Below are 21,937 nucleotides of genomic sequence, written 5' to 3'. Positions count from 1 at the left end.
TCCCATTATTTCAGATTTGTCGTAGTTTACTTTAAATCCTGCTTGTCTCCCATATACTTCAAGTTCCTTAACTATGACAGGTAGAGTGTGCATCGGTTGGCCCACGTAAAATAGAATGTCATCAGCGAATAACGCTATTTTATGTTCCTTTCCACCTAGTTTTATTCCCCTCACCTCCTTCATGGTTCGAATTCTCTGTGCCAGGGGTTCAATAGACAACGCGAACAATAGGGGCGATAACGGGCATCCCTGACGTGTACCCCTCTGGATATGGAAAATTTCAGAGTATCCCCCATTAATCTTTAATCTTGCAGTCGGTGATGCATATAGCCCTTTTATCCATTCTATAAATGGTATTCCCATACCCATTACCCTCATTACCTCCCAGAGATATTCCCACTCCACTCTATCGAACGCTTTCTCGGCGTCTATTGCTAACAGCGTCAACGAGTCCCCTCTTCTTTGCGCCCCCCAAATAATATTCAATGTCCGTCTGATGTTATCAGCAACCTTTCTATTTAATATAAATCCAGATTGATCTGGGTGTATAATTTGTGGCATTATACGGGCTAGGCGGTCGGCCATGACCTTTGCAAGAATCTTCACATCAATATTTAATAATGATATAGGTCAATATGATCCACAACATGTTGGGTCCCTTCCTGGTTTTGGTAATACTGTTATACCCGCTATTTTCATGCTATTAGGTAGGCCATTTCCTCCAAAGTTTGCATTTCCAACTCTCACCAATATTGGGGCTAATTCCCTTCCAAATACTTTATAAAATTTCCCCGTGTATCCATCCAAACCCGGTGCCTTGCCTCCTTTTAGCCCCTTGATTACCTCTAATACTTCCTTCAACGTTATGGCCTTCTCTAGCTCTAATTTCTGAGCCTCCGTTACTTTGTGGAGTCCTAGATCTCTTAATTGACTTTGTATGTCTTCTTTGGGGACTTTTTCCCCTGGCGCGTATAGTTTAGTGTAATATTGCACAAAGGCTGTCCTAATATCTTTATCTTGATATACCAATCTATCCCCCTGTGTTTTTAGTTTAGTTATTAAGCTCCTTGTCTGTTTTTGTCTTAAACTGCGTGCCAACATGGTCCCCGCTTTGTTACTAAATTCAAAAAATTTTTGTTTCATCAGAGTTCTATGGAATTCCATCGTACTCATCTGTATTTTCCGGAGTTCCCCTCTACATTGTATTAGTTCTCTGAGCGTTTTTGCATCTCCCTGTAGTTGGTGTTGTGTTTCTAATTGTGTTAATTTTAGTCTAATTGTCAATTCTGTTGCTGCTCTTTTTTTTTTTTTGTAGGTGCCTTTTGCTATCAGATGTCCTCTAATCACAACTTTTAGTGCATCCCACAAGGTGCCTTCCGATACATCTCCCCTGTCATTATTTTGGAGGTATTCTATTATCTTCATTCGTATATCTTGACAATCTTTCTCCGCAGCTATCAGGGATTCGTTTAGTCTCCACATCGTTTCCTTTCTCTCTATCTCAATTTTCCCCACCCGTACCCATACTGGTGCGTGGTCAGATGTCTGTATATTTTCTATGTCTGAGTCTTTCATGTCCCCCCATATTGATCTGCTCCCCCAGATCGCATCTATCCTTGAATATGATTTTTGGGCATGGGAATAAAAAGAATATGTTTTTTGACCTGGGTGTTGTATCCTCCATATATCTACCAGATCTAAATCCTTCATTAATTTAAGAAATTTCCCCCTATGTGTTCTCGGTCCTCCTCCTTTCTCGTGTGAATGATCCAGTCTAGAGGCAGTCATGTTGTAGTCCCCTCCCATAATTATCTGTCCCCTTACAAATTTACTTAGGCCTAAGCCTAGTTTTGTGAAGAATGTTCCCTGTCCCTCATTTGGTGCATATACATTGATAAATGTGATCAGGTGATTCCCTACTCTTCCTTTAATTGCTAAGCTTCTCCCATCTTCCCCTTTGTATATATCTTCTTGTACAAATCTTAACTGTTCATTGATGTAAATTGCCAATCCTCCCGTCTTCCCTCCCTTGGGATCCGCCAGCTTAGTTCCCTGCCCCAGTGTTTTATAGTTAATCAAGTGCTCATCTCGTCTTTGGATATGAGTTTCCTGAAGCATTATCACATCCCATTTTAATCTTTTCAGTTCTTTAAGAACTATGCTTCTTTTCCCGGGATTATTCAAACCGTTAACGTTCCAGGATCCTACCTTTATTCCCCTCCCTCCCCTTTCCCTTCCCTCCCCCCCTTTTTTCCCTGCCCCCCCAGTGGGCTTCTGTTTTTGGCCCTGGACTCTTCTGGCCAGTGCTACCCTGGAGGAAGTGCATCTGTGCCAGACGGCTGCCCCCATATATTTACATCATCAGTTCCCTCCTCCTCCCCCATTTACATTTCCCTATTCCTCCACACCAAGCACATTGCAACAATTAACCAGCACTATAGTTCTCATAAAATATACTACCACAGTTCCATTTAGTTGACCTCTGGTTAATTTCTCAGTCTTTTCCTCTTGTTTCTCCCTCATATCTGGCTTTGTCCGGGGATCTGTTTTTCTTTTCTCTTCCAATTTTCTGCCATCTTTGATTTTCCGGGGTTTGTTGTCTTTGTTGTCGTCCTTGTTCTCCCTCTTTATCTTGTGGAATGTCCGTGCAGCCCATGTCTCTCAGGCTTTTCCATGCGCCTTCCACCGTCTGAATTCGTCTCGACTTGGTGCCCACTGTTACCAGAATTCCTCTTGGGTACAGCCACCGGTATCTCAGTCCTGCTTTTTGCAAATACATTGTGATGTCCTTAAGTTCTCTCCGTGCTTGCAGAGTTTTTTTTGCCAAATCCTGGAAAATTTGTATTTTATTATTTTCCCATGTAATCTCTTTCATGGCCCGAGCCTTGCGCCACACTGCCTCTTTGGTATTATAGTCGTGGAAGCATGCTATTATATCTCTGGGCCCCTCAGCTCTCTGTGGCCCTAATGTCCGGTGTGCTCTGTCAATTCTATATTTGTCCGTATTGGTTAAGTCCTCACTTTCACTCTCCAGATCCATAATGACTGCACAGATTGCTCTTATTATTTTGGATGCGTCTTTGTATGACTCTACCTCTGGTACTCCCTTGAATCTCAGATTGCATCGTCTAGACCTGTTTTCAAGGTCTTCTAGTTGCATTTCCAGAGCTTCTCTGCATTGATTTTCTTTTTTTATTGCTTGTTGCAGTTCTTTTATCTCCTCCTCTGCGCCGTCCACTCTCTCCTCCGTCTCTGCCACTCGTTTCCCCATATCTCTCAATTCCTCCCGCAGCTCTCCTATTGCCGCCTGTATCCCTTTTCTTGTATTCACCATTTCCGCTTTAAGCTCTTGGAACCAGCGTGAAACATCCATTTTATCTGTCTCCGAGTTTTCGTCTACCATTTCCTCGTGCTCCGGGTCAGATTCGGAAACTCCGTCCGCCATTTTGAAATTTCGCGACGCTACTTTCGCGCCCGCGCTTCTCCCTATTCCAGGGTTTTCGGCGGCGTACTTGAATTTAGCTAGTTTCTTCCGAGCTGCCATTACTTCTGGTATTTATATTCCTGCTTGGTGGGGATTTTCGCCGCTTTTTCGGGGACTTGGAGGCTCTTTTCACTTCTGGCTCTTCAGAGCTCTCTTGTTAGGCAGCCATTCGATAGCGCTGACGTCACTTCCTCTGGATTGCCAAATCTTACCCGACCCATGGAGCCACTCTGCTAAAACTCGGAGATGGGCTGCTTGATAGTAATCCACAAAAGAAGGGATACCCATTCCCCCATGTTAATGTCCCTGGAACATCACCTCCGCTCGCACTCTAGGTGGTCTCTTTTTCCAGATATAGAAGAAAACCTTTCGCCTCAGGCCCTGAAAAAATTGGTCAGGCAGAGAAATAGGAAGAGCCATAAACAGAGCAATTTGGGGAGTATTATCTTGACCGCATTAATGCGACCCATCCAAGAAACTGTCAACCCCTCCCAGCGGTCCAACTCAGAGAATAGTTCACGCAGTTTACCCGGGAAATTTTCATCATATAGATCAGCTAAGTTGCGTTGTCAAGTTAATCCCCAGATAACGTTTTTTCGCCCAATGAAAGGGAAAGGTGGATTTCAATCTTTCCACCTGAGCAACAGGTAAGTTGATATTCAAAGCTTCTGACTTCTCCATGTTAATCTTAAAACCCGAAACCTGCTCATAGTGTTGTAGAATAGACGATAATGCAGGAAAAGATACAACCGAGCTGGTTAAAGTTAATAAGATATCATCTGTGAACAGCAGGACTCGTGTTTCTAAATCACCTATACTTAGCCCCATGACTTCCGGATGTTCCCGAATACAGCAAGCCAGGGGCTCCACCACCAGTGCAAAATGCAGAGGTGACAAAGCACACCCCTGCCTAGAGCTCCTGCTCAGAAGAAATGAGGCAGAACTCCGGCCATTAACCTTCACTGAGGCACAAGGCACCGCATATAATAGATGGAGCCAAGACAAAAATTGATCACCAATACCCACTTTTTCTAGAACTGCAAACATAAATGGCCAATGCACTCTGTCGAACGCTTTTTCTGCGTCTAAGTAAAGCAAACCCAGAGGGACCTGTGCTGATCTAGCATAATACATATGAGATGGAGCACCTGCCGTACATTATCAAAAGTTTGTCGACCAGTAATAAAGCCTGCCTGATCCTCATGAACCAAAGAGGGGAGATAGCGTTGCAGACGGGTGGCCAAGATCTTAGTAAAGATTTTATAATCAACCCCTAGTAGTGAAACGGGACGATAAGATCCGCAACTTAGGGGGTCCTTACCCGGCTTCAGTATGACTGAAATAGTTGCCAGATTCCAAGTTTTTGGCATCGGTTGGCGGGAGGTGGTGGAGATGAAAACGGTAACGGAATTCAAACATGTGTGGGATAAACATAAAGGAATTCTGTTCGGAAGAAATGGATCCTCAGAAGCTTAGCCGAGATTGGGTGGCAGAGCCGGTGGTGGGAGGCGGGGCTAGTGCTGGGCAAGACTTCTACGGTCTGTGCCATGAAAATGGCCGATACAAATCAAGGTAAGCTATACCCAAAAAGTAGCACATATGAGTTTATCTTGTTGGGCAGACTGGATGGACCGTGCAGGTCTTTTTCTGCCGTCATCTACTATGTTACTATGTATTGGTCCATGCCAAGCCACACGCAGGAAGTCCTTATTTCTAACAAGTGTTTGCTATTATTTTGGGTGACTCAATATGAAGGCAAGCTCTGCCTACTGGCATCAGGCCAGATAGTGGGCCAAGAATGCTCCCGCCTTCTCCTGTCAATTAAACCTCCTTGGGCATATATTACCTCTCTGTGCTACAATCAAAGCAGTTTACATCTTGCATTTAGGCACTTTTTAACTGATGGAAAAATACAACAGGTCAGAACCACGTTTGTTTTGGCCAATAACAGGGCTACAGGAAACACAGCTCCATGGTCTTGCTTGGGCTTCAGAATGTTTTTCGTTTTGAGGGGGTATTGGAGGATATACTCTTCAGAAAGGAAGGTATTTGAGATTAGTTTGCCATTTGACCCTATCCTGGAACAAAACTTACGCATTTTCTTATTGACTGGAATGGCAAAGAGATCAACTGAGGGAGTGTCCCACTCCCAAAAAAACCTACGGACAATTTTGCTGTCTAGGGTCCACGTGGACCGAAGGACTCAATTCAGTTTGTATGCTATGCTATTGTCACCTTTCTTCAGGGGTGGAATAAGGGAGACTAAGGAAGCCATCCTGAATTTTTGTTTAGCAATATCTTCATTCAGGGTCTTTAGGTCTAGGATCAGGCGGTAGTCTCCAATCTTGTGATCAGGAAATACTTGGAATAAAATCCCTGTCCTCTTTTGTGGTAGAACATTCAAATACATTGGCCTGCAAAAGGGAAGAGAATTCCTTTAAGTATTTCCTGATGCTGATTGCTTAATCTTGATGCTCTCAGTGTGCAATTTTGAGACTGATCTGCCAACTGAAGACCCATCCGGACTATTCTGAGAGCTTACTTGTCTGTTTTAAAATGCTCAGGAGTAGAGGTGCGCACAGGATATTTTTTTTTTAGTTTTCTTTCACCTCTTTGTATTCTCCAGACACGAATGACGACTTGGAACGTGATACCTTCCTATCTAGCTTAGAGCTTCTGTGCCTCATACAGCAATGCCCCCCGGCTATAAAGCGCCAGATCCAGATGGGCTTCAGAGTGAGAGTTTTACAAAAACAGTTGTTGACACTCTTTGGGATGTTTTTTATGTTTCAACATTTTTTATTGATGAGATTCAAATTTGAACATACATTCAGTGAAACCAAATTGAAACACACCGTCATCAACCTTTTAACATTTTAGCCCTACCCCATCCCTCAAAGTTTGTATCTAACAGTTTGTATCTAATTCATCAATTTTTGTATTGATGAATCTTACCATATCAGAATTGTCCCTGTCGATATTGTGATAAAGTCACCTCCAGGATAGTTGAGTTAAGGCAGTTTCAGTCTGAAATACAAGTCCCAGAAGGCATTGCAGGCAAGGAGCCAGAGGGGGAGATGAAGAACCCGGACTGGACTCCTAGCTGCAATCAGGGAAGACATAGGTGTAAGCTGGAAGGTTATGTAGAGGGGCTGCCACTAGGCGGAAAGAGAGTTAGGAAACCCTGTGTGCAGGAGCTCATCATTGGTCTCATTAGTCTAATGCTTAACTCAGCTGGTTTAGGTGTGAGGAAGCTAATGGAAGGAGAATGATTGGTGGTGGTAGCTGAAGCCAGGGATTGATTAGGCAGGTGGGAAGGAGTCCCAGCAGGGAGTTCAGTTCAGGAGAGAGAAGCAGAAGGAGAGAAGGAGTTGCAGGCTGAAAACCCTTGGGCAAGGAGGTCCCTAAAGTACTGGCAGTTGCAGGCTGAAAATCCTTGGGTAGGGAGGTCCCTAAAGTACTGAAGTGGGCTGAAATACCTTGGGTGAGAGGAAGTCCCAAAAAGTACTGAATTGACTGTGAAGCTGATGCAGGGGAAAACCCTTGGGTAGAAGGGGTACCTAAAATATTGAACTCTCCTGAAGGTAAAGAGGATAGAAGGTAGAAACTGCTGCTTGGTGACTGAACTGTGATGATGAACTGAAAGAATTGTTTGTCTTGGGAATTGAATTACTGTTTATTGTGCACTAGATAAAGAGCCCACACTGGAGCCTGTAAGCCTGTATTGAATCCTGGTATGTGCTATGCTGCTGTTGGAACTGTGTACTAGAAACCTGCATGGAATAAAAGTCCTTAAGATTGAAGTTACTGGTGGACATCTTTTTCTTCATTGTGGCTGGAGGAGATTGTTCTATCCTTGGCTGCACCAGAGAGGTACCTGGTTACAATATACAATGCATCGCTATTTTGTACACCGCGCCATCTATACGCATGTCATACAGTGATGGGATCATCAGACAGTTCCAAACATTGACCTCTCCCTGTCCCCACCCCTTCCCTCTCATCCATGCTTTGTCAACCTATATATGCACATGACATTATTATTATTATTATTATTATTATTTATTGAATTTGTATCCCACATTTTCCCACCTATTTGCGGGTTCAGTGTGGCTTACAATTCATTGTGAATGATGGAAATACAATTTGTTACAACTCGGTTATGGATTATATTGTGAGGAGTTATGCGAAAACAAAGTCAAAGTATCGTTAAGGGAATAGAACAATGGAAAAGAACAATGGAACAATGGAAAGAAACAACGGGAAATTGAGTAGAGGTATAAATGTGGTAAAATTACGGGGGATGGGAATTCAGAAGAGAATGTATTGTTGCATTACTAACAGTGTGTGTGGACTTCATGTGTTTTGATCCTTTCAATACCTTTTATCAAAGAGATGAGTTTTCAATGATTTGTGGAAGTTGGTTAGTTCGTAGATCGTTTTCAGGTTGCGTGGTAGTGTGTTCCAGAATTGCGTGCTCATATAAGAAAAGGTTGATGCGTGCAGCATTTTGTATTTTATGCCTTTGCAATTAGGGAAGTGAAGGTTGAGGAAAGTTCGGGATGATCTTTTAGCGTTTCTGGGTGGTAGGTCTATTAAGTCAGACATGTAAGCTGGGGCTTCACCGTGGATGATTTTGTGGACTAATGTGCATACTTTAAAAGTAATGTGTTCTTTGAGTGGGAGCCAGTGTAGATTCTCTCGTAAGGGTTTGGCACTTTCGTATTTTGGTTTTCCAAAGATGAGTCTGGCTGCTGTGTTCTGGGCTGTTTTAAGTTTCCTCAGTATTTGCTCTTTGCAACCTGCGTATAGTGAGTTGCAGTAATCCAGATGGCTGAGTACGAGGGATTGCACTAGGCTGCGAAAGACGGATCTTGGGAAGAATGGTCTTATTCTTTTCAGTTTCCACATGCAGTAGAACATTTTTTTGGTTGTGTTGTTTGCATGAGTTTCAAGTGTTAAGTGGCGGTCAATTGTGACTCCAAGGATTTTTAGTTTCTGAGATTGGAAGGTTTAGCTTTGGTGTGTTTATAGCGGTAAATTAATTTGTGTTGTACTGGGAGGTATCAGGCATTGAGTTTTTTCTGCGTTTAGTTTCAATCGAAATGCATCTGCCCAGGAGTTCATGATGTGTAGACTTTGGTTGATTTCATTGAAGATTTCTTTAATGTCTTGTTTGAAAGGGATGTATATTGTTACATCATCGGCGTATATATATGGGTTAAGGTTATGGTTTGATAGAAGTTTTGCCAAGGGGATCATCATTAGGTTGAAAGTAGTTAGTGAGAGGGGTGATCCCTGCGGTACTCCACATTCAGGTGTCCAAGTAGCAGACGTGGTTGAATTTGATATGACTTGATATGAGCGCAGGGTTAGGAACCCCTTGAACCAGTTTAAGACATTTCCTCCGATGCCAAAATATTCAAGTATGTGTAATAGGATTCCGTGGTCAACCATATCAAAGGCACTTGACATGTCAAATTGTAAGAGGAGTATGTTGTTGCCGGTTGCAATCATTTGTTTAAATTTAGTCATTAGGGTAATTAATACTGTTTCTGTGCTGTGATTCGACCGGAATCCTGAATGGGCATCATGCAGTATTGAGAAATTGTTTAAATAGTTTGTGAGTTGTTTTGTTACCATCCCTTCAGTTATTTTGGTTATTAGTGGTATGGATGCTACTGGTCTGTAATTGGTTATTTCACTTGCGCTTTTCTTTGTATCTTTAGGTATTGGAGTGAGTAGAATTTTTCCTTTTTCCTTTGGGAAAAGTCCGTTTTGTAACATGAAGTTTACGTGGTTCGTTAGGTCTATTATGAATTGTTGAGGAGCTGATTTCATGAGGTTGTTTGGGCATACATCTAGTTTGCAGTGGGATTTGGCAAATCTTTTAAGTGTTTCAGAGATGAGGTCTTCTGATAGTAATTCGAAATTGGTCCAGGTTCTGTCTGCTGGGTATATTCTGTCTTCTGGGTCTAGACAGTCTAGAAGTGTGGCGTATTCAATAGGGCTGGCGGGTATTTTAAGTCGTAATTGTATAATTTTCTCCTTGAAGTATTTCGCAAGGTTGTCGACACCTGGTATGTCTTTGCTGTTGGTTGTGACTGGTGTGGTGTCTAAAAATTTATTCACGAGGTAGAAGAGTCTGTGTGTGTCTTTGTAGTTTGGTCCTATCATTGTTTTGTAATGTTGTCTTTTAGTCTGCTTTATGGTGTATTTGTATTTCCTCCGAAGTAGTTTCCAGGCATTTAGTGTTTGTTCATCTTTCTTTTTGTTCCATGCGCGTTCTAGTTTCCTGACTTGTGTTTTAATTTTTTTCAGCTCTTCGGTGAACCATGGATTTGATTTTTTCCTATATGATGTTTTGGTTTGGATTGGGGCAATTTTGTCTAATGTTGTTGTGCATATATCGTCCCATTCTTGGAGGAATTGGATGGTGTCAGCATTTGTTGACCATTCGTTCTGGTAGATCTGTTGCCAGAATATTGTGGGGTCTATTTTTCCTCTCGTGGTGTATGTTGTTCGCTCACATTTGTTGATTGCGTTTATGTGTGTTTTTCGCCAGTAAAGGGAGACATATGCTTTATGGTGGTCTGACCATAGTGTAGGTGTCCATCTTGTGTCAGTAAGTAGGATAGTTGAGTCTGGGTCGAATTTGTGTGTAATGATGTCTAGTGTGTGTTGGTTGAGTGTTAGGTGCGTGTAGATCCCAGAGTTTTAAGAATTCTTTGCATTCTCGTGTGCCTGTTGAGGTGTCGTCTTCAAGGTGTAGGTTGATGTCTCCTATTATAAGGATGTTTGAGGCAGAGACACATGTGTTCGAGATGAAGTCCATGAGTTGTGTTTGGGAGTCTTGCCATTTTCCTGGTGGCCTGTAGAATAGGATTGCGTTGAGGTGTCCTAGTAGGTTTGGATGATTGATTCTTGTCGAGGCAATTTCAAGTTGTGGTGAGGTGGATTCACCCGTGGTTGTGATGGTGAACTCGGGTTTGTAAATTATGGCGATTCCGCCCCCTCTTTTTCCATTTCTTGTCCAGTGGGTGATTTTGTATTCTGGTGGGCATGTCTCTAGGATGGCAGGGTCTGTTGGGCTGTGGAACCAGGTTTCTCTGATGAATAGAAGGTCTAAATTGTCTGTGGTAATCCAGTCTAGTATATCTACTGAGTTGCTTACTGCTGATCTTGCATTGATGTATCCTAGTTGGATTGAGTGGTATGGTTCTGTGGGGGGGTTCGATGTGTTTATTTTTATTAATTGTCTGTTTCCTTGGTGGTCTTCTATCCCATATGACTCCCTCCCCCAAGTCAGCCTTTTCCTGAATCATCCAATATTTGCAATATAATCATCCTGAATATCCAATCAACTCCCTTGTCTCATATTATCCCTTCATTCTCTTGCTATCCCACCTCTCCTCTCCTCCCATTATTCATCAAGTCGTCTTGAGACAACATGAGCAAAAAGAAAGAAAGGGGGGGGGGGAGGGTCCACCAGTTCATTCCCCAAACCCATGTTAACCTGACCAGCCTCTCTCTCAGCTGCAATGGAGCATCCTCATGCCCTTTCAGCTCTCAACCGGGATTCAACAGCAGACTCCTAGCCTTATGCGGAAGGGATGCGATATAGTCAACCCACACTGCTTGGAATGGCTTCATCCTTTTAGGTGTAGACCTAGCATATTGGCATTCCAAAGTCATCAGGGCATGTAACTTATTCCTCCATACCCAAAACGAGGGTGCTTCATCTCCAACCCACACTCCTAATATCACTTTCTTCCCCAGGATCCCCGCCTACCTAACAAGCAGTATATTCGATCTATTGGTCAAGTGGTAATCCTCATAGTAATCTAACAATACTGTGATGGGGAGATTGGTATGACGCATCCGAGTAATTTCTCCAGATACTTGAGTACCTCCCTCCAGAAAACCTGGGTTTTATAGCATTCCCACAATGAATGAAAAAAGGAATTCACTCCTTGTTTGCATTTTGAACACACCGGGTTATCGTATCACCCCTATCTTAAACAGCTGTACTTGGGTGAAATATACCCTATGTATAATTCGGAATTGGCATTCCCGCAATGTAGCGTTAACCGAGATCTCAGGGATTCATTTTATTAATTTTAATGGTTCTATGCCTCTACCCACCTCCTTGGTCCACCGTTGAGTAAGCTCTGTGAATGTCTTCCCCTGTAAATGCAGCCATATGGCCTTATGCAGTCCTGATATCGACATGCCTCCCTCCTTAAATTTCTCAAAACTCCTTTATCTTCCCACCCAAAGAGGGAATCAGGGCCTCTCTCTCCAATGAGGCTATATAGTGACGTAATTGTAGATAGTCCATCCTATCTCTCTGCTCTACCTTCCCAACGCTCAGGAGACCTTCCCATGATTGCAATCTACCCTCTGCATCCAGCACATGCTGTAGTAGGACGAGCCCTTTTGCAGCCCATCGATTGAAGCTTACATTATCGTTCCCCGGTATAAACTGCACATTACCCCTAATCGGGATTTGATCTGGCATGTCCTCCCGCCCCCCAAGGAGTGATGTCAGAAATCTCCACGCCTGCCATAGCGCTCTTAATACCACACTCCGCCGCAGCCATCCCAGGAGTGTGCCCTGTGAGCAATGTAGCAGACAGTTCACATGCCAAGGGGAGTAGAATGCTGCCTCATAGTCTCTAGGGGTATATCTACCCTCCTCCATAACCCAATTTCCCAAATGCCGAGATAAACAGGCATAGTTATACAGGGATAAGTCCGGAACCCAGAACCCTCCAAACTGCCATGCTCCCAACAAGTGTTTGAATTGCATTCGCAGCTTCTTACCTCCCCAACAGAAAATGGAAATCATTCTTTTTTTTACTTCTAAGGTCTTTCTTCAGCATTCGAATCGGTAGCAGTTGTATTATATACAGCCATTTTGGAAAAAGCACCATATTAAACAAGTGAACTCTGCCATGTAATGAAAGAGGGAGATGTTGCCAGTTTGCTAAAGTAGATTTACAGTGGTCCAACAAAATATCCATATTTGCTTTATATAACATCTTCGTGCTACGGGGTAGCTGAATACCTAGGTACCGGAACGAAATTGGCTCCCATTTCACCGGAAAAGAACCCACCCAACTGGCCCTCCTTGCTGACTCTGTGGGCATTGCTATAGATTTGTCTAAGTTCAGTTTAAACCCAGAGTATTCTCCGTACACTTCAAAGCACTCCTTGAGTGTCAGAAACAAAATCCGGGGGTCTACCATGTGAACTAGTAAATCATCTGTAAATGCCGATATCTTAAAAGTGCAAGATCCTACTTCTACTCCTTTAATGTCCGGATTATTCATAATCTCTCTAATCAAGGGGTCCACTGTTAAAATAAAGAGCATGGGTGACAATGGGCAACCCTGCCTAGTCCCCCGGTGAATGTCAAACTCCGAGGATAATACTCCGTTAACTTGGATCCTAGCTCTGGGGGCCCGGTACAACACCTGCAGCGCCTCTAGAAAAATCCCAAAAATCCATATCGTCTCAAGACTGTAAAAAGAAACTCCCAGTACACCCAGTCGAATGCTTTTTCAGCATCAAAGCTTACCAACAATGAGGGCTCCTCCACTTTTTCCACATATTCCATGGAGATCAGCAACCATCTCATCTGTGCTACTGTACATCCCGCCACAAAACCCACTTGTTCTGAAATTAATGTCGGTAGTACTCACGCTAGTCTATTGGCCAAGATCTTTGCAAATAATTTTGTTTCTACATTTAACAACGATATCGGCCTATATGAAGAAGGCTTTTCCGGGTCCCTACCTGGTTTCAACAACAGCACTATCTGGGCCAATTGGAGTGACTGCGGGATTTCTCCGTCCATCACAAATTGTGTAAAGTAAGATTGCAGCGTGGGCAGGATTGCGGGAGCCAACAATTTGTAAAATTCTGCCCTAAACCCATCTGGTCCTGGTGCTTTAAACAAAGAACTCTGCTTGATAACTAGGTCTACTTCCTCTATCGTTATGGGTCTATTAAGTTTATGCACTTCCCGTTCACTTAATGTGGGTAATTTCAGATTGTCTAGGTACATGTTTCCATCCATTGGCTCCTCTACCGGTCTCCCATATAATAATTGTTGATAATATTGACGAAACACCATAGCTATTTCGTGGTCCATTCTCACTAACCCACCCTCGGCTCTTTCTACTTGGACTATGGTGCGCGTCCCCCCCCATCTTGCCGTATCAGGTGCGATAAGAGTTTCCCTGCTTTATTTCCATGCAGAAATAACTGGTACTTCATTGCTCTTTCGTGAAACAACTCATTTAAAGTTGTTTGAAGCGTAAGCAAAAGACTACGTCCCTTAGGAGTGGGACTTTTCCCATATTGAACTCTAACGCGGCCCACTTGTTTCTCTAACCATAGTATTTCCCTATCTCGCGCTTTCTTTTTGACTGAGGAGTAAACTAGTATCTCTCCCCGCAGCACGGCCTTAACCATCTCCCAATACAAGATTGGTTGGCGCTGGAATTCTTCATTGTGAAATTGGTATTCCTCCCATTTTTTTAGAAGATGCTCTCGAAACAAGGGATCTTTGTATAATTTCTGAGGAAAGCACCATACAAACTGTTGACCCCCCTTTTTCCCCATATTCTAAGGAGCACCACACAAATGCGTGATCTGATAACCCATATGGCCCGATTCCCGCCTCCCCCACTTGTGAAAACTGTCTCCTGGATGTCTGCCAATAGTCAATCCTAGATTGTCTTCCATGGGCTCTGGATAGATGTGTATAATCCCTCTCTGTAGGGTGCAGTACTCTCCACACATCCAACAGCTCTAACCCTGATCATAACAATGTGATCCCTTTATCTAATATATGTACGCCCCTTGCTTCCTCTCTAGATCTGTCTTGGGATGCATCATGCACTATGTTAAGATCCCCTCCGAGCATCAAAGGCAATTCCCCCATGCCTGTTAGTTTATTTATCAGCCCTCTCATCCATTTGTGATTATATGTATTGGGCCCATATATATTACATAACAATAATGTTTTTTTGTTGAGAAGCACTTTTAGTATCAGAAATCTTCCTTGAGGATCTTTCCATGTCTGCTGAACAACTAAGTCTACTCCCCTCCGCACCAATACCAACAACCCCGCTTTACGTCCCACGGCCGGCACTTCCGCTATTTGACCCACCCACCAACACCAACACCCAGACTTTAGATGTTCCGCCGTTGATAAGTGGGTCTCTTGTAAAAATGCAATATCTGCCCCATGCCTATTCAAATCCCTCATAAGTTTTGCCTCTGTTAACATTCCAAGATATAAATTTAACTTTTTTCATGGGATCGTATCCAAAATAGCTTATTCCAGCTCCCTTGTGTTTTAGCTGCCCGAGGGCTGTCCCAGCCAGCAGCCCCCTGACCCCTCTCTTCTGGTGATCCATCGTATGGAACTTCCCCCCCCCCTTCCCAAACAATACCAAAACCCACAAAAAACAAGCTTCACCAACCAACTGAATAAATAATTGCTGACTTTTCCTTTGTTCCCTACTCCCCGCCCTCCCTTCCCACTAGCTGTATTAATATTCATGCCTACCCTCCCCCTCCCCTCTCCAAAGCTCCCTCCCTCAACCCCTTCCCCTTAATTCCGTCCATTGTTCTTTATGGACTGAGGCCCTTGTGGAACCCCCCCCCCCCCCCCCGGTTCCCATCCCCCCCTCCACCTCCAATAGACTACCAACATTGTACCCCACAAAAAAACATTTATGTAGCCCACTTCTCAAAATCATTTAGTGACAAACAGTAAAACCTCTCCTGCATCACACCATTTCCTAACAATACCTGGCATTCGCCCCTCAATCAACCTCTTCTTCGCCCCTCCATTTTCAAACCTTCAACTCCCATTCTGCCCCTCCATTCACATCTCCATTCATATTGTCCATCTCACCCATACCACGTGCTCCAAGAGAAGTCTGTTTAAGGTAAGTATAGTCCACTGTTCTGATACTGTTATTTTCCATGCCATTGTATGCATGGATATAATTTCTGTTGGGTTGATCTTCTCAGTCCAGCCTCTGCAACCATCTCTCAGCGCCACGCTGCGAATCCGTCCGGAAACAAAGCAATTGCTATGTCTGTCATCCGCACCAATGTTGAGTCCTTCAGTCCAGTTCCTAGTCTCTCAGTTCATAATTACCAAGCCTTACATACTTCTATGGACTAGTAAGGTTAGGCAGCCCCTGCAAAAAGATTTTTGCCGATTCCGATGAATCGTAGAATTTTGCTTTGCCCTCCTGAAAAACTTTAAGGCGCGCTGGGTATAGCAGAGCAAACTGTATATGACGCTTGTGAAGTTCTGTGAAGATTGGCGCGTACTCTTTCCGCATGTTGGAGACTCGTGCTGAGAAATCCTGGAAGCACAGGATTCTTTTGTTGTCATGCTTTAAGGGACCGCTCGCTCTTATTGCATGCAGAATTTCCAGTTTATGAGCATAGTTCAGTGTCTTACATACAACTACCTGAGGGCGATCTTCTGCTGCCCGACGAGGTCCCAAACGGTGTGCCCTTTCAATTCTTAAAGGCCCCATAGCCGGCTGCAGTCTTAATGTTGATGTAAGCCGCTCTTCCAGAAATTTCTGCAGTTCTGCTTCTGGGATGGATTCGGGTAGCCCCACTAATCTCAGATTTCCTCGTCGGGAACGATTTTCCATGTCATCTGATTTGTCTTCTAGAGCTTTTACTTTAGCTTGCAAGGTCTCTGCTAGCGTTTCCAATTGCTTCATCTTGTCCTCCAGGTCCGAGACACGCTGCGTGCAAGCCGAGAATGCTCCCTTCAGTGCCTCTACGTTGCCATCCACATTATCCAATTTAGCGGACAGCAGTTGTAATTTTTTGTCCAGCGAGGCATCAATTGCCTGGGTCTCTTCAGCTACTATCTCGGCCACCCACGCGGAGCTGACCGAGGAGAAGGTGTATTCACTGCCGGTCGCCATCTTGGTCTCGCTCTTCGCAGTCTTCTCTTTCTCTCTACGTGTCGCTTTGTCATTGGAGCAAGCTACACGTACCCTGAGCACAACTGCGTGTTCCACAGTGGTTCCCCCGTTCTTTCTGTGATTTAGGGTTTGCAACAATTGCGATTACAGGTAGAAGTTAGCGATTCAAACCGGGAGCCTCCTCCACCAACGTCTGCCTGTTCAGCTCGACATCACGTGACCTCTTTGGGATGTTTTTAATGCAGTGATTTCTACGCAGACCCTTCCAGAACCTTCAAAAATGGCACAAATTATTGTATTGCCAAAACCAGGCAGGGAATGGACGTTGCCATTCATATCACCCAATATTACTGCTAAATTCTGAAGCCAAGTTGCTGCTATCAAACGTTTTGGCTATAGATTGGCACGTGTTCTTCCTGACTTGGTGGTGACCCTCTCAGGCAGGTTTTGTGCACACTATCAGTTGGTTGTGAAGAATATTCAAAGCATCCTGGCCTCACTGAAGAGAGTTTATGGGCAGTCAGAGCCTTCTCTGCTCATCAGCTTTGATGTGGAAGTTTGTGATCGGGTCAACTGGGCATTTATGTTTGGACTGTTGCAAGCATACAGTTTGAATGGATATTTCAGTAATGCTATTAGGATATTATATTAGGAGCCTAAAGTAGCTGTGTTTGTGAATGGGATGGCCTCGGAGGCTTTTCACATTTATTGTGGAACGAGGCAGGGTTGCCCTTTGTCGCCCTTGTTACTTGTCCTTACTTTGGACCCTTTTATATGGGAGATATTGCATAGTAAGGATATTTGAGGGGTCGACTTCGGGGGCCATATGTTTAAAATAGCAGCATTTACGGACAACTTCCTCAAGCATATCCCAGAACTCAAAACTTCTTTCCAGGCTTTAACGGAGAACACCTTGGAGTATGGGGACCTCAGGGGGTCGTCTATTTAAATCTGAGGTTCTAGCAATAGACGCTTCACTGTGATGGCCTTGGGATGGCTCCTTCCCACTTTGGTGTGTGAACTCTGTTATTTGGGTATTGAACTGCCAATGAACCCGACGAGGCTCTATGGTTTGAATATATGCCAGTTGTTGGCGGTAATATATGCTTAATCCATATGTCAATTTTTCCTCAGTGGTTTTATGTTCTTTAACATCTCCCCATTCGCTTTTGCTGAGGGGGCACAAAACCAAAGCTGAAAATGCTTTATGGAAACTGGATACAGGCTCCTGAGCCATCTTAGAGATTGGCTGTTTGATTTACAGAAATATACCCCCATCGCTTTGGAAAGGGCAAATGTTTCTCCATGGCATTTTAGTAACATAGTAGATGACGGCAGAGAAAGACCTGTACGGTCCATCCAGTCTGCCCAACAAGATAAACTCATATGTGCTACTTTATATGTATACCTGACCTTGATTTGTATCTGCCATTTTCAGAGTACAGACCATAGAAGTCAGCCCAGCACTAGCCCTGCCTCTCAACAACCGGTACTGCTACCCAATCTCTGCTAAGCTTCTGAGGATCCATTCCTTCTGGACAGGATTCCTTTATGTTTATCCCACGCATATTTCAATTCAGTTACCGTTTTCATCTCCACCACCTCCCGCGGGAGGACATTCCAAGTATCCACCACTCTTCTCTGTGAAAAAATACTTCCAGACATTTTTCTGGAGTCTGCCCCCCCCCCCCCCCTTCAACCTCATTTCATGTCCTCTAGTTCTACCGCCTTCCAGTCTCCGGAAAAGGTTCGTTTGCAGATTAATACCTTTCAAATATTTGAATGTCTGTATCAAATATTTTAATTTTTTTTTTTACTGCAGGCAGAATTGAAACACCCCCCCCTTCCGCCTGAGTGCAAAGGTAGTGTGATATTGTTGTCGCTTTGAGATGCATGGGATTATCTAGCACAGCTGTTTCATCAACACCCTCAGCATTCAGATCTGTTGCCTTTGAGAGGTAACGCAGGTTTCAGGCCCGGAATGAAGCGCACGATGTTCGAAGCGCACGATGTTCACTCGCTGGGCACATGGGGGAGTTACGTTGCTGCATCATGTCCTGGGGGAAAATGATAGATTAATGCCTTTTTTTAGAGCTCCAGAGCAAGGGACTGGTTGCTCAAGATGATGTTTTTGCTTACCTTCAATTAAAGCATTATTTGGGTAGCTTAGGTCAGGATGACCTTTCTGCAGGCTATGGTACTAAAATCCGGCAATTATTTTTTTTTTAAACAAGTTGCTCTCCCCAACTTGTCCCCTAGAGACTACTCAGATAGTAATATGAAAAGGAGCACAGATTTGGGATTGCCCTCGACTTCTCTAGATCTGCAAGTGCTGGTTAAACTGCTTCCAAGAACAGTATAGTGCATATTTGTGCACGTGTCAATTTCAGACACTCTTATGGGCCTATTTTCCCCAGCAGTAAGACTGGCTGCATATCATCGTTTGCTTGTCTGAAGTGTGGCATGTCAGAATGCTCTCTTGCCCACTCGTTTTGGGCATGTATACATATAGCTGAATACTGTAAGGCTATTTTCCATTATTTGGGATAGCAGATTGTGAAATCAGAGTAACTCCCTTAGGGGTCTTATTGGGGAAGTTAGAAGACATCAGGATGCAAAGTAGGGGAGCTAAATATCTTTTAGGGAAAGCTACTATAGTGGGAAAGTCATTTTGCAACAGTGGACAAAGGCTACAATGCCAACATATTGGCACTGGAGAAATAGGTTTAATGAGCTTATGACATGGGAGGCGTGGGATGCTCACAGTTCACTCAGGAGAGGGAGAGAGGGAAGCTATTCTGAAAAACTTGGGATCCTTACTTACAGTCTCTACACCCTAGAGCCTGCAGTTTCACGTTGAACAATATTAAGACTGGATCACGTGGCTAATTGACATTATTAAAAGTTAGCAGAGGCCCTGACTCCTACCGCCCTATATCGCTCATCAATGTGGATATTAAACTATTCGCCAAGATGTTGGCTAATAGACTGGCAGAGCACATTCCAGTCTTGGTAGGCTCAGCACAGGTGGGATTCGTACCCAAACGACATTCGGTTTTACATGTTCGCAGAAAGGGTATGATACATACCTGTAGCAGGTGTTCTCCGAGGACAGCAGGCTGATTGTTCTCACGACTGGGTGACGTCCGCGGCAGCCCCCACCAACCGGAAAAAGCTTCGCGGGACGGTCGGCACGCAGGGCACGCCCACCGCGCATGCGCGGCCGTCTTCCCGCCCGTGCGCGACCACTCCCGCCAGTTGAATAACTAGCAAAAGATGAAACACACAACTCCAAAGGGGAGGAGGGAGGGTAGGTGAGAACAATCAGCCTGCTGTCCTCGGAGAACACCTGCTACAGGTATGTATCATACCCTTTCTCCGAGGACAAGCAGGCTGCTTGTTCTCACGACTGGGGTATCCCTAGCTCTCAGGCTCACTCAAAACAAGAACCCAGGTCAATGGAACCTCGCAACGGCGAGGGAACAACAGAAATTGACCTACGAAGAACAACTAACTGAGAGTGCAGCCTGACCAGAATAAATTCGGGTCCTGGAGGGTGGAGTTGGATTTACACCCCAAACAGATTCTGCAGCACCGACTGCCCGAACCGACTGTCGCGTCGGGTATCCTGCTGGAGGCAGTAATGTGATGTGAATGTGTGGACAGATGACCACGTCGCAGCCTTGCAAATCTCTTCAATAGTGGCTGACTTCAAGTGGGCCACTGACGCTGCCATGGCTCTAACACTATGAGCCGTGACATGACCCTCAAGAGTCAGCCCAGCCTGGGCGTAAGTGAAGGAAATGCAATCTGCTAGCCAATTAGAGATGGTGCGTTTCCCGACAGCGACCCCTAGCCTGTTAGGGTCGAAAGAAATAAACAATTGGGCGGACTGTCTGTTGGGCTGTGTCCGCTCCAAGTAGAAGGCCAATGCTCTCTTGCAGTCCAATGTGTGCAACTGACGTTCAGCAGGGCGGGTATGCGGCCTGGGGAAGAATGTTGGCAAGACAATTGACTGGTTAAGATGGAACTCCGACACCACCTTCGGCAGGAACTTTGGGTGGGTGCGGAGCACTACTCTGTTGTGATGAAATTTGGTATATGGAGCATGAGCTACCAGGGCTTGAAGCTCACTGACCCTACGAGCTGAAGTAACTGCCACCAAGAAAATGACCTTCCAGGTCAAGTACTTCAGATGGCAGGTATTCAGTGGCTCAAAAGGAGGTTTCATCAGCTGGGTGAGGACGACGTTGAGATCCCATGACACAGTAGGAGGCTTGATAGGGGGCTTTGACAAAAGCAAGCCTCTCATGAATCGAACGACTAAAGGCTCTCCAGAGATGGCTTTACCTTCCACACGATAATGGTAAGCACTAATCGCACTAAGGTGATTCCTTACTGAGTTGGTCTTGAGACCAGACTCTGATAAGTGCAGAAGGTATTCAAGCAGGTTCTGTGCAGGGCAAGAACGAGGTTCTAGGGCCTTGCTCTCACACCACACGACAAACCTCCTCCACTTGAAAAAGTAACTCTTTTTAGTGGAATCCTTCCTAGAGGCAAGTAAGACCCGGGAGACACCCTCAGACAGACCCAACGCAGTGAAGTCTACACCCTCAACATCCAGGCCGTGAGAGCCAGAGACTGAAGGTTGGGGTGCAGCAACGCTCCGTCGTTCTGCGAAATGAGAGTCGGAAAACACTCCAATCTCCACGGTTCTTCGGAGGACAACTCCAGAAGAAGAGGGAACCAGATCTGACGGGGCCAAAAGGGCGCGATCAGAATCATGGTGCCGCGGTCTTGCTTGAGCTTCCTTAAGGTCTTCCCCACCAAAGGTATGGGAGGATAAGCATACAGGAGGCCAATCCCCCAATGGAGGAGAAAGGCATCCGACGCTAGCCTGCCGTGTGCCTGAAGTCTGGAACAGAACAGAGGCAGCTTGTGGTTGGTCTGAGAGGCGAAAAGGTCCACCGAGGGGGTGCCCCACGCTCGGAAGATCTTGCGTACCACTCTGGAATGGAGCGACCACTCGTGCGGTTGCATGACTCTGCTCAGTCTGTCGGCCAGACTGTTGTTTACGCCTGCCAGGTACGTGGCTTGGAGGAGCATGCCGAACCGACACGCCCAACGCCACATCCCGACGGCCTCCTGGCACAGGGGGCGAGATCCGGTGCCCCCCTGCTTGTTGACGTAATACATTGCAACCTGATTGTCTGTCCGAATTTGGATAATTTGGCAGGACAGCCGATCTCTGAAAGCCTTCAGTGCGTTCCAGATCGCTCGGAGCTCCAGGAGGTTGATCTGCAGATCCTTTTCCTGGAGGGACCACAGACCCTGGGTGTGAAGCCCATCGACATGGGCTCCCCACCCCAGGCGAGATGCATCCGTCGTCAGCACTTTTGTGGGCTGCGGAATTTGGAATGGGCGTCCCAGGGTCAAATTGGTCCGGATGGTCCACCAGAGCAGTGAAGTGCGG

General features: G+C 44.9%; 1 protein-coding gene across 2 annotated transcripts in view; it reads right to left on the bottom strand.

The window, feature by feature from the left end:
- ATP1B3 (ATPase Na+/K+ transporting subunit beta 3) overlaps positions 1–21,937 on the bottom strand; it is a 141,839-nt gene that overhangs the window by 101,450 nt on the left and 18,452 nt on the right. The window lies entirely within an intron of this gene.

This window comes from Microcaecilia unicolor, chromosome 10, assembly GCF_901765095.1.
Source record: "Microcaecilia unicolor chromosome 10, aMicUni1.1, whole genome shotgun sequence".
Lineage (NCBI taxonomy): Eukaryota > Metazoa > Chordata > Amphibia > Gymnophiona > Siphonopidae > Microcaecilia > Microcaecilia unicolor.
Note: the sequence above shows the minus strand (reverse complement) of the source record. Positions and strands in the feature narration are given on the sequence as shown.